Source organism: Peromyscus eremicus, chromosome 12, assembly GCF_949786415.1.
Source record: "Peromyscus eremicus chromosome 12, PerEre_H2_v1, whole genome shotgun sequence".
NCBI classification, from domain to species: domain Eukaryota; kingdom Metazoa; phylum Chordata; class Mammalia; order Rodentia; family Cricetidae; genus Peromyscus; species Peromyscus eremicus.
The window spans coordinates 68,775,513-68,786,446 of NC_081428.1; positions in this window are offsets into that span (position 1 = coordinate 68,775,513).

The window sequence follows — 10,934 nt, forward strand, 5'->3', positions numbered from 1 at the left end:
GCAGGCGCTGGAGGAGCATGGGATAATGTCAAGAAGTGAACCCTGGAGTTTTAACACTAGATGGATGCTGTTAACTTCTCAATGTTGGGTACCCTCACTGAGAAAATGTTAGAGAAATAATGAAACACATGAAATTCCTAATATAGCCAGTGCTAAACAAGACAGCACTTTAGACTAATAAGCTCCAAGATCACCTGAGAATAGTATCATTTTAAGGTCTCTTGATCCACTTCCGCTCCACCTGCCGGAGGAGGTTAACACCTGGGAGTCAGCCTGTTCTACAAGATGCCAGGACATTTAAATGAGTCTAGAAAGTTCCACCCAGGGAAAGAAAGGACAAGGGATCTGGAGCAACACAGATAGCTCTCGTTGAAGTAATGACATTCAGAACACAAGTCTGATAGTAATTCTGCGTTAAAAGTGTCCTTTGGACCCTCTCTAAGATGCCTGAAGGAAAGTGGACAGTTCAGAACGTCAAAGAGCAAAAGCCCAAAACAGTTTTACATTTGATTGTCACTGGCAGACGGGTGAGGGGAAGAGTGACATCTGCTCCCCAGGAAGAAAATAAAACAATAAAAAACCTCCGTGGCCTGGTGCAGTAGAGCATTCAGGAGGATTATGACACCAAGACAAGCCTGGACAAAGTAGTAAGTTCAAGGTTAGCCTGACTATACAGTGAGACCTTATCTCAATAACACCAAAGAAGCATACATGAGAAAACCTAGCTATGTAAGCATGTGTACATAAATATGACCAGAATATTAGAAAGAAAAGAAGGCTACATTTTTTTATGGGTGACTTACTAGGAACACAAAGAAATGAGCAATAAAAGCCAGAGGACGTAATAAACGAGCTGTGAAAGTTAGAATACCTGCCAAAGATATCCACACGTCTCTGCCTCTGTGATGGTGTATCTCTGGGTTGGATTGCTGGGGAGGAATGATGTTTAGTTTGGGTCAGCCTTTCTGTAAATGTATGGTCATCAGTCACACGCTGACCGAGAGGGAATTGAGGGAAGGAGAATGAAAGGACCAGTCACAGCACTCGTTACATAGTGTGGCCAGGAACGCCCCTTTTGTTTAATAAGACTACATGCAAGTTGTAATAACGACCAGACATGTCTCCAAAATGTATGAGCTACAAGGGCAAACTGCCTTCTTCTAAAACTCGGGACTGCTCTTGCTTCATGCTGTTAATGATTTCTCTCTGTCCTACCTGACTAGGCAATGTGAGGCTCTAAATGCCCCTGCATTTGACTGTCAGCCTCTGATTCTTTCCCCCCAAACCTCATCAGTAGAAAGACTTATTAGGAACTGCTAGATAGTAGTCCAGACCAGCTCTCCTCTGGGTAGCAGGGCTGTGGGTATAGAACCTTTAATCAGGAAGACCTTGCCTACTCCAGCTCAGCATCCCAGCATACAGGCATCTCCAAGATTGCTACCTTGTTTTACTACAAATCTGTCCTGACTATAGGTTTAAGACTCATGATAGAGGGAAAAAATGGGTTGATCGGTTACCACATATTCATAAACTATTTGGAGATAATTGAGTACATGAAAAGAGAATCACTTGAAATGAGGTTTATCTACAGGTGTGTTTTTAACTTATCATATTCCTATGGTAAAAGTCCAAGTGTATGCTTTATTCCATTTCCTTTCATATTAGCAATAATGTCTCCTTCATAGTTAATTTACACAAGCAGAAACTGAAAGTGATCCAAATGTAGTGTAGGCAGAATATTATATAGCCATTAAAATAAACAGTATAGAAATTGTAGAAAAGACCCCAATATACTTTTATTTTTTACTCAATCAGCAAAATAGGACATACCAACTAGAGTAACATTAGGTTTATAAAGATAAAATACACAAATATATAGGGGAAAGGTTAATTATTACATTCATCAAAATGTTGATGCTAGTCTTCTCTGGGTTGTGGGAGGACAAACTTTTTCTCTTTTATTGTATTTTCTAATTCCTACAAAGAGAATTCCATGAAGAATGCCTAATGAGAAAAAGTATTATGCTCATAAAAATATCGAGGATGTAAAATGCTGTTCTTTGAGCACCCACATTGTCAGCACAGACTTTCCTTCCCTCAGAACATTCCATTATGGGAAAATCTGTTCCACATAGAAAATGTATCAAAACCTGATCTTCAGAAAAATCTCAAAAGCATCAAAAGTCAGAATCAGTGCAAAGTGAATACCAGAGAGAGTATACATGAAACTTGGAAAGTCAGATTGGTAACTTATTTTGCTGCTCTTTAATATATAAACTCTTCTTTCAGGAAGTTAAATCCAGGAGCTTTGGAGAGATGAGTGAAGACAATGTGTGCTGGGAAAGGCTTTTTGCACAAGGAGTTATGAAATTCATTTGCAGGCCAAGAAGCTCTAAACCTGTTATGTAAAGGATATGAGCATATTGTGAAATGATACGTCTTAGACAAGTTCAACACTTCACGAAACCAGTCCCCTGAGAAAGAACTTGCGTTACAGATAGATTGGACACCTTGGCTTGGCAGGAATGTGAGTGTTCAAAGCAAACGTGAAGGATATGGAAGAGAATGAAGAAGCAGAAGTGACCGTGTTTTAAGCTTGGGATAAAGAGCACTTCAAGAGTGCTGACCGAGTCAGTATTCACCCTGACCTAGACCTTGGCCTTAAACAATCAGGCTCAAACTGAGCAGACTGAAATCCCCCCATTCTTTCCTTCCATCTATGATACGAACTCTAAGGCTCAGAGAACAGGGGGGCAGGCGAATCGTAAGAGCCAGGAGGTCAGGATATTTCCTTCAAGATAGTGTCTTCTGTACAGGACAGGGAGCCTGCACCACAAAATCTCAACAGTATGGTTCCCTAAATAAGATCTGAACAATTGCAACAACAATTGACATGTCAATGTGAATGGGGGACATTTCACAAAGCTCCGCCCCTAGATGAAAAGTTATAAGCAACCAATGGCTGCTGAGAGAGGAAGAGTAAGTCTTCTACAGAAATAAACCCCATTCTAAATTATCTATCCCATGTGGCCAGCTCCAAACACATACACATGTAAGCAAAGGGACTCTGCAGGATATATATATATATGTGTGTGTGTGTGTGTGTATATATATATATAAAACAATAATCGAAGGATAAGAGTACATGAACTTGATAGGGAACAAGAGAGACATGGGAAGAGTTAGAGGGGAAAAGATGTAAATGTAGTACTCAGATGTGAAATTCTTGAAAAACAAAAAGAGGTCAGATTGTCTCTCCTAAAGCACATCCTCATTGTAGTACAGTGGCATTGTTTGTATTTGTAAGGAGTCGAGTTTTCCTTCATCAACGGTTTGTCAGTTTTTTAATCTGTTGTGGCACTTCCGTCAGCAGATGGGTGGAGTGGTAAAGCCGTAGAGCTGAGCTCTCTCTCCACTGGGGCCTGAAAGATGTCTACGCTTTTGATTTAAGCGCAACTTTGTGGGTTATGTGTCAAGATCACTCACCTACAATTTGAAGACACAGATGGTAGGAGAATTAATTAAGCCAACCCTTTCACAAGATAATGGACAAAAAGCAGTGAAGACATAAATTGATTCATTTGGGGCAATCAATACTTTTTCAGGAGACGGCATGGCAGAGGAGAGAGAGTTCCAGAGTCAGACAGACCTGGGCTTGAATCCAGGCTCCACAACTTACCCGCTGCCTGAGGTCATATAACAATTAAAACCGCTCAACTTCAGTTTTCTCAAATGTGAAGTGGATCCAAAATATGCCTTAGGGAGTAGGGTAATGATTGTGCTAGCTAATGGGTCTAAAGAAAACTAGCAGATATTAAAATATAGTAGGAATTCAGAACATAGCTTTTTGGGTAGTGGGGCTAGAAGGGGTGTGATAATCAATTGTATAGATCCGAGGAATACGTCAATAATCAGGAGCCAAGAAATGAAGTTTAGTGATGGTGGAGAAGTCCCTGGGTTAGCACCAGCCTGGAATTCTGAGTTCAGAAAAGGCTGTTTCTCTCCTCTGAGCATCCTTTTTTTATTGTTTTCCTGAGGAAGCTATTCATCAACTACTTGCCCACAAGATTCTCTCCAACAGTTAGCTTAGGGCTCTTCCCAGGCCAAGTGGATTTCCCAAATTAACAGAGAAAGCTTAAAGTCACTTGCAAAGTAGACCAAATAAAAAGAACAGGACTGTGAGAGTTGGAATATATTTATTTTTAACACTTTTATCCCACTACAAATCAAAACTCTCTGGTCTGCTTCTTTTTTGTTCAGATAAACTTATACCAATGTGTAGCAGGAACAAGAAATATAGCAAGACAGCAATTACCTGTGTTGTGCTTTTCCAAAGCAGGAAGCACTGTATGATGGGAACTTCCTGTCTGGTTCATTATGAAACCAGTACACTTCAGAGACAATCTAAGATAGGTCCTTTTCCAGAGGAAATTCTCCTCCTATTCCACCGGCTCCAACATGGTAGGCCATGGCTGACTCTGTAATAAACCAGCCATGGCTTCTGGGATTCCCTTACAAAGCTTCCTTTTAAGGTCTATCTCCCACAGCACAAGAATGAGATCATTGTTTCTTGCTTGTCCTACTAAGTTGAATAATAAATCAGAGCCAGATTTGATTGCATGCAGTATAGAACCTAGTAGGAGGGCGAGGTAAGCATCAATCCTAAGTTGAAGGGGTTTAGAAATAAAAGCTATGTCAGCTGGCATGGCACACACCTTTGATCCCAGCACTCAGGAGGCAGAGGCAAGCGGATCTCTGAGAGTCTAGAGTGAGTTCTAGGACAGCCAAGTTTACACAGAGAAATCCTGTCTCAAAAAACCAGAAAAAAATAAAAATGAAATAAAGGCACTATTATACCAGCTTGTGTATATAAAGTCATGGTAGAAACCATATCTCTGAAGACAGTTAAACGTGGACAGAGTCACATAATAATATTGCATGAAAAACTATGGTCAAAAGCTTCTTATACGCTGTGGTTTTATTTTAAAACTCTGAAGTATAGAAAATAATCAAAGAAAAAGTGTTAGAGATGAATACAATAAAGTATCAAGGTGGAGACTTTGTCTCTGGTACAAGTGTAATAAAAGAAGGCTCCCTAACAGGAGTGTCAGACAAGCACCCTGAGCCTCCTAAGGAAGCGCTCTCTACCCATCACCTGAGCTCTAAGGTATGTCTCTCTGGAGGAAACAAAAGCTCCTCTGGGTCAGAAACCACCCTCTAAGCTGCCTTGTATTTCACACTCACCACCAACACCAAGGGTTCTAAGAGGAAGAACTGCTACTGTGTGCTCATGGTGGGTCCCGTCTTTGGGAGAGCAGAAGACAGATGAAGGGTAAGAGGAGTCGGAAGTGAGCATCCACCACTGCCAGCCACTGCAGTGGTGGCCGAATTCAGAAGAAGCTGAGATTTAAGTAATGAGAGCAAGTGAAAGGAGTCCTTGCCACTGCACCGTGGATGCTCATTCATAGAGACTGAGCTGAACATCACGTGGACCCACATTTCTTACCATGCTGCAGATGATGTGAAAGCAAAAGAAACCTGTCCTTGAACTCACCATGCAGGAAAACAAAAGTAAGTGATTTTTATGTAAATCTCAGATTTGTCTACAGTTACCTTTTGACAGTGTCATTTTTTTTTCTACTTCAAAAGTAGAGACCCGCTGTAAATATTGCTTCATACATCACCTTTTACACTTGTAAGAGGAAATCAACACTAACCGTGGCAGCCCCGTGACTCAGCTCATCACAGCTCTGTGGCTCAGGCCCTATAATGATCTGCACTCACAGATTAGAGAACACAGTCTTAGATTAAGCAGTTTTCTGGGGTCACTCAGAGAGCAAGTGGCAGAGTTTTAAGTTGACCACAGGTCCCTTTGCCCCATTCTTTTATTTCTCTATACCACTAGATGTTACTGCATCACTTAATGAATAGTCAGTTCTTTATGCTTGAAAATTGGTGAGAGGGTACATATCACATGTTCTCATGACACATACATGCACCCACAAAGTGATGTAATAGATGACTTTTTAGCTTAGTTGTTGTAATTATATCATAATGTTTACATATGTCATAACATCCCATTGTGTGCCATGACCATCACTATATGCTATTTTTATTGTCAGTTGTACTTCAATAAAGATGGAGGCAAATAAATAATTCTTACAATACTGTTAGTGGCTATATAGGATCCCATTATACAACCATATATTGCTATTTAACTTATCCTCTATTATTAATTATTAACACCCTTCCCTTGTTGTTTGATTTTATGACTATGTGCTAAATAGCCTTATAGTTAAAACTTCTCATACACCTTAATTTATTATCAAATATTAATCTGTAGACACAGAAATTGGGGGTCAAGATACATTGATTTTTAGGATTTGTTTATGACCAAATTTCATTCTTTGAAATGACTTACCAATTAAATTTTAAAAATTTCTTTTCAGACTATAATTTAGTTTTATTTCTCTCTTATCTTTTTTTCCTCCAAACCCTACCATACATTTTAAAAATGTTGATTTTCAGTTACGTGTGTATGTTTGTGTCTGGGTACCCATTAAAGCCAGCCAAGGGCACTGGATACCGTAGAGATGGAGTTACATGTGGTTGTGTGCTGCCCAGCAAATGTGTTGGAAACAAAACTTGGGTCCTCTGCAAGAACAGTATTCACTCTTAAATGCTAAGCTATCTCTCCAACATCATTGATTTAAACTTTCATGGATTATACAAAGGCCTGCTTTATGAAGATCTATAGAAGGTTTTTTTCAGCTTTCAATTCTTAATTCATCATTCAAAAATGCTTGCCCAACATTTGTTTTAATATTCAGTATTTGGCCAGGTATTATTCTGCACATCTTGAACTCCAGCCCTTCAGAGGCAGAGGTAGGCATTATCTCTGTGAGTTCAAGGTCAGCCTGGTCTACATAGATCTCAGGCTAGTCAGGGCTACATCACGCTACCCTGTCTCAAAACAGAACGCAAACTAACCAACAATGATAGTAATAGACAGAACTTCCTTTTATGTTGTGAGATTGAAAAGTTGAGGCATGTAGGTTTGTATAGACATTTTTGTCATTAATGGCTTTATTTCATCTTACTGACCACAAAAGTTCATCTGCTAAGTAGACTCACACATACATATTTATGATATCATCAAATTTTAATAATCACAACAATACAATTCTAAGTTAAAAGCATGTGTAATGATGATGTCAGACTTTCAAAGTATAAACATAAATTATTCAAATTTATGCTTCCCTAACTCAAGAGGAAAATGAATTGCACTAGTTGATTTCTGAAGCTTTAGATTTGATTTGCCTAATTAATTAATTCTGCATATAAGACTGTCTTGAATTTAGGTACTTTACTCTTTTCTGTTCCTGTATGACATAAATTAAATGCCCTCATGTTACTCCAAATGATGTAAGAGAGCCCCTCAATTATTTAATTAATTAAAACACATTTTGGGGAACCTTCTCTTGGCAAAGCACAGGTCTCTTGTCGTAGAGAGAGAAGTGACAATTAGGAAGACACACACAGATTATTTCTGCCATTAAGAAGTAGTATACTGCCAAAGAATTGGGTCTGAAGATGGATAATAACACAACGGATTGGTTAAGGCAGTAGATGTCTGGAAAATGTATATCAAGAATGTTCGAGATGTTCCATACAGAGTCATACTGACTGGTTGAGCTACTTATGCATATAGGATCTCTTCTAAAAGGCACACCAGTAGAAAGATACCCAAAGCTGAAGGCCAGGATGATGGCTTCTCCTGAAATGTTGCTTTTTGGAGCCATCAATGATAGAAGAAGAAAGCCACCCTACTGGAAGAATGGCGAGTGGTGTATAAAGCTTCCTATTCTGAAGCTGAAGGGCTATGTCAAAATAGTCTATGCTTACATGCAGCCCTTATAAAGAACAGTAACATTCTACCTGTGAGTCAAGTACACTTGAAGGCCCAGGAGCACATGATTGGAGCTGTGTGGGGAAAGACCAGTGTGTGTGGCCTTTCTGTAGACAGCATGTGAGTGTACCAAAGATGTCAGTAGCAGACACAAATCCGCTTTTAGAAGACCAAGAGGGAAGCCAGTCCATGAGCATCAGCATATGAAACTTCATTTCTGCACTCCAACACACAAGTAGTCAGCTTGAAGCTTTGACTGGCCCTACTTGGTGCTGCACATGCTAAGTTTTCTGTTTCTTTCTAGGGCTCCAAATATCCCTCACTTAATGCAAAAGTACCTTTGGTTCAGGAGAAATTGCCGAGAAGTGTTGAGTTCCCTGAGAGTTAGAAAAGAGTCCCCAAGAGTAGTTCATTGACATCATTTAGAGACTTCTAAAGTTGAAGTGATTTCCAAACTCACAGGGGTAGACTCATCACTGTGAGAACCTTAAACTCGAGTTTCCAGAACTCAGGCTTAAGTCCCATCTGCCATTGGTTTTGAGCAGATGACTTTAAGCTCTTGAGCCTGATTTTCTGTGACTGAAAGAATTATATGATGGTAATCTCATCTCAGCTGCTCCACACGGTTTATAAAATATTAAATAAGATGCTGTTATCTCTGTGTACTGATCACACTATAATCCCTTTGCAAGTATATTTCTAGCCTCTTTCTCTCACCTTAGGGAAAAGGAACACCCCAACCCCAACACACACTTCCTTTTCAGCCAGTACCAATTTCCCATTTTCACATGATCTCCTTTGGATGAATATCTATAGCCACCATTTTCAAACCTCTCTGTTTTCTCTTGAGCTTCAACACTGCAGACTGCTCCATCCAGTTCTCACACACATCGGACTCTACCTCTGAGGAGCATCCTACCTGTTTCTCTTCCTTAGCCCCAGACTCAACACACTGTGTAGTATGGGCCACCCTTCTGGATTCTGCTCCTCTAGCTCTTCTTTTATTCTTAGGGAACCAGAGTGGGCAGTGAGCGGCGAACAGAAGGTGTGCTAAGGGCAGCATGTGCTAGAATGCAGATGAGAAGATGATGCGTTGTCTACACAAACTACAAGTGAAAACAATCTCTTTGTTATGATGGGATGAGGATCATCAATGATTTCAGTGATCAGATCCTCTTCTGTGCTACTGAGGGACCCTCCTGCCAATCCTTTTCCCATTTGGTCCCCCACTAGCTGTATCCTCCTCAACTTTCATAACTCAAAGACATGGCAGCATCCTAGAAGGCAGCCATTGTTATGTCTGTCTATACTAACTTATTTGGTTATCTTTTACTTAAACACATAGGGAAGGATTATTGGGATTATCTCCCTAGCAATCCATGGAGTCTATTTAATGAGCAAGGGAATTCGTTTGGGGGTTAACTCACAAGATAGAATAAAGGAATTTGTCGCAGGATCTTGGAAGGGTGAGGCACGGTCCAACGCTGTTCTCTGTCCGGCTCTGCCCTGGTCTGTTTTAGCCTCCAGAACCACGAGGTAACAAAGAGAGAGCACATATGTGCATCCCAGGTCTTAAGGGTCCCCCAGTGGCCACACCCCAGGGACACCCACCTCGAGGTCATAGGCAGGTGTAACAGTTACCTGCTACCTCACTAGGGGCAGTGCTTTAGGGCATAACTCAAACAGACATTCACTACAAAGGGTGGGAATAGTTTCATTGAGTTCCACATTATTGACTACTCAAATTCTCAAACTTTACCTGATCCAAAGGAAGCCCTTAATGTTCATTCTGAAACTAGTTACTCAGGAAGAGTCACATGACCATCCTTGACCTTGCACCACATTATTATTTCCCATTCAGTTAACCAGACACAAGAATTCAAACACTCTGTTCCCCTACACAGCAGAGCGCTTGTCCATGTGGACACACCATTCACCTTCACACTTCTGCCTGTCCTCCTCCAGTCTACCCTACACCTTCTTTATGTCACACATACATCTTAAATGTTGATGTTTATCATTTTCCATGTGTCTCACCTCCTTGAAAACAGAAAACCTACTTACAGGGTTAGAGAGTAGATGAAACCTTTCTTCCCAAACCTAGAATATTCAACACATGGCTTTTAACAAATGAAAGTGTAGCATTTTTTAACTTAGCAGGTGCTCAAAAAGAGCATTATGTGAATAGATCTTATTCAAATACTTCCTTTTGCTCTACATCACAGCCCCCACCGACCTCCATTAAAGTAGACATTTTCAGTGTATGTGCAGACAAGGATGCATGGGAAAATGAGGAAGCGCTGGCCTAATTACCAGCTTGCTCCGTGATCAGCACTGCCATCTGCAAGATGAGAGCCTTCATTCGACCCTCTAGGCACGCTGTGGACCACATACCTACACTCACGCTTCTCACCGACCTCTCTTAAGGAAGAATTCAAAGCCGAGTCATTCAAAAACCTGCTCTGTTTCGCACAGCATTACTACCTCCCAGACAGGAAGATAATTTAAGCAGCAGTCACCCCTGAAATCACACACAATGAAAAGTTCAGAGGAACTTGTGTAACAGCACTTTTCTGACTCTCAAATAATCCACAAGAATGTCAGGAGGAAGAGAAAAACTTAAAAACCACCCCTAGGAGTTGCTCAATGCATTTAAGATATTCTCATCTGTATTTCTAAGAAGGGTATATTTACCACCTTGTCTCCCTTACTTAGCCTTGGTTACTATATTTAGAAATACTGAGTCCTGAATGGTTTTTGCATGCTAATTTCCCTGGAACCTTAGAGCAGATTTAAGGTACACTTGAACAGGTGTTCTGTCACAGCTAAACTATGGGTTTCAATAGCGATGAGCCTGGCTCAGTGCCTGGTTGAGGGTGACAGTGCTCATTAAACCCACTACGCTGCACGCGATCTAGTGCTCTTAGTTGGCAATCTGGGGCAGACTCAGATCTTCAGCCAGGTTCTATTTCAGTTCACCAGCACTGTCCACAGCTACAGTGAGCTCATCCGATTCTTCAAAGGC